We start from the raw sequence: 2,880 nt of genomic DNA, 5'->3' as shown, positions 1-2,880 counted from the left end.
CCCACCCCCCTCGACCCAATGAATCTAATTTGTTATACTGGGCTGTAAAAAAGCTTGAGCTGATGGTGGTTCAGTACAGATAATAGAAAGTCTTTGACTTGATTTTTCTCGGTTTCATACGACTGGTCAGCCCGTCTGTTGTATGTTTTTTTTTAATAGTTACTGGGTATTTTTTGTTGACTCTGTTCCATAATATTACCTCAGGTTATGATTTCGTCTACCAACATTCACTGAGAGTTCCTTGAATTCCTAGAAATCTCCATGCTCCAATCGGGGTCACGTGAAATTGTTGTTTTGCTGTTGCAAGTTTTCTGTGTGTCCTCAGCTCGGTCGGGACAAAACTGTCCCTGCCCTCGACACCGCGGTATTTATTGTACATGTACTGTGCACTGCATCGCTTTTGTTTCGTCCATGAGCTATTTCCAAGAATTCGAGTAAAATCTATTTCATGCTGTTTAATGTTCTGACAGAATACCCCAGCATCGCTGGCATGATTGGATTATTATTTCGGCAAGGACAGCCGTCAGCAAAGAAATTCACTTTCTGTATCTTCTTAGTGCAGTTACAGTACTTCAGGTTGTGAAAGAGCTCCCATGCTTACTTGTCCCTCGTGCCGATTCTTTGCCATATCGACAGACTGAAGGGCTAGAACCCAAATGGCCGCTGGATCGGAAAAGTAAAGAAAAGTAAAGTAAGTCCCTCGTGCCAAGTGAAGCAGTGGAAGCTTTTGTTTGTTAGTTTGTAAAAGGTCAGATTCTTCTTCAAATAAAACTGGGTGCTCTCTGTTGATATCAGAAGGTAAATGACCTGTTGAAGATCAAGCATTGAAGCTTAAAAGCCCATCACCACGCTTTCCTTTTTCTTTGCTTTCTTCTTTAACTTTCAGTTTCTGACTGACTTGTCAGAGAATGCGAATGTTCAGCCTTCGATTTGTTGCCTCAACCCTTTACTGCCAGTAAAGCTCACAAAGAACGTCGGTCCTTTTTTTTTTTCTTTTTTTTTTTTTATTTGATGGTGGAAGGCAGGTTCTTCTTCTTGAAAATTCTGGAATATATCCTGAAATGTGGCACAGTGTCGTCTACTATATATTGCTCCACGAACATTCTCTAACTTTGTTGTGAGTTCAGGCTTGCGTGCTGGTACTTCTTACTCAAAGATGACCTACAGTTATGTGACTCAACTCTTGGGAACCTCTCTATATGGACTTTAATAAGGGTAGAAAGTGTTGCTTACCTCTATCCTTGACAGTTGCTGGGCGTCTTCCTAATCTTTGTTTCTGCTTCAATAGCTCCAGTTGATGTTGTCTTACAGATGCGGTTCTTGCAGTCTTCTCAGCAATTACTTGTGTCTTCTAGAACATCTTCTGACATACCTTGAAGCATAATAATATTTCATCGACAGTCAAGTAGTATGTACATGTATTGGTTTTCTGTAATTGCAGAGAAAAAAAAAAACCTGAGCGAAGCTCAATTCGGATTCCGAAAGAAAAGAAGATGCACGATGCACGAAGCCTGTATTCATATTACACAGCTATGCAAGAAAACCATCGAGCACAACAAGGAATCCAACATCATCAGGAAAAGGCTTTCGGCAGCTTAAACCGTATCAAACTGTGGAAGACACTTGAAATGTATGACGTCAAAAGACAACTTGTAAGAAAATATTAGAGTTCTACCAACAGTAGAAGCTCAGGAAGAACAAAGGGAGGCAACATAAACTATTTCAAAGTAAGATCTGGAGTACGTCAGGGATGCATTTTATCTTCTGCCCTTTTTATAATATGCATGAGAACAATAATGCAATTGACACAAAACCCGAAAGTGTAAATGAACTTAAATTCTGCTTGCCGGCGACCAATTTCTTATTCATCCTAACCAACAAAGCCCCCAAAATAACACTACCGAATACCGAACTGAACAACAGCTGTGAGAAATTTGACATAAGAATAGGCACATCAAAAACAAAAGTTATGAAATTTAACCGAAATCATAGTCCCCTGAACATCCATGTTCATTATAAACAATTTAAACAGGCCAGGGACTTTAAATAGCTTGCCTAACTTTTTTTCTTCTGAAAACGGGTCCATAATGTATGGATAGAGAAATAGAAATGCGAACTAAAAAAGCTAACACCGTCACCTACCAGCTATTGCACCCCTTCTATCTAATCCAAACATCTCCATGGACACAAAGAGACAGTTTGTCACTTCAATGTTTATACCAATATTATGCTACCAGTGCCAAACCTGAACAAGTTAGTAAAACCCTTGAAAGCAAAATCAGCGTGTGGGAGATGATATATTATTATGTCTCCGTAAAACCCTTAACATCACAATAAGTTCAAACAGAGACGGGCAGAGAAATGAAAAAGAAGAGCAACAATAATTGGCACAGAGTCCTGCCTGCTTTTCATAGAAAAACAGAAAATAAAATGGTTTGGCCACCTGTTACGAATGTCACCAAACCAGCCAGCCTCGAGATCGAGCCTTTAAAATTAAATGCCCAGGCCATAAAAGTATGGGTGGACCACGCAAAAGAAGGACTGAGAGAGTCAAGGCTGGAGAATTAGGCTATAACATCTCAATTGAAAGAACTGCAGAGTTGGCCGGCAATAGAAAACAGCATCTCCCCTCGACGCTTTTAACAAACGGCAACAGAGGTTGAAAAGTAAAAGACAAAAGTGAACAATAGAGGCGAAATTCCAATGTCCTCCCAGGGAAAGCAGGGACCAATGATTCGCCGGGGGCTCTCGTGGCCTAGAGGTTAAGGTGTTCGCCTCTCATTCAAAGGTCCCGGGTTCGAATCCGGGTATCGATCAAAAAATTTTCTTCTCTAAATTTGTCTCCTTTCACCTCCTTTCCTACTCTCCAGCAATGTTCTG

General features: G+C 40.5%; 1 protein-coding gene across 1 annotated transcript in view; it reads right to left on the bottom strand.

The window, feature by feature from the left end:
• The window catches only part of LOC101852834 (collagen alpha-1(XVIII) chain), an 8,666-nt gene extending 6,366 nt beyond the window's left edge, over positions 1–2,300 (bottom strand). The window contains exon 1 of the mRNA XM_035968619.1: positions 1,234–2,300. The gene's annotated coding sequence lies outside the window, so the exon portion shown is untranslated. The remainder of the gene's footprint in view (positions 1–1,233) is intronic.
• Positions 2,301–2,880: the final 580 nt, after the last annotated feature.

The sequence above is a fragment of the Aplysia californica genome, unplaced genomic scaffold (genome assembly GCF_000002075.1).
Source record: "Aplysia californica isolate F4 #8 unplaced genomic scaffold, AplCal3.0 scaffold00070, whole genome shotgun sequence".
In the NCBI taxonomy this organism is placed as follows: Eukaryota; Metazoa; Mollusca; class Gastropoda; order Aplysiida; family Aplysiidae; genus Aplysia; species Aplysia californica.
This window is presented reverse-complemented; position numbering and strand designations above follow the sequence as displayed.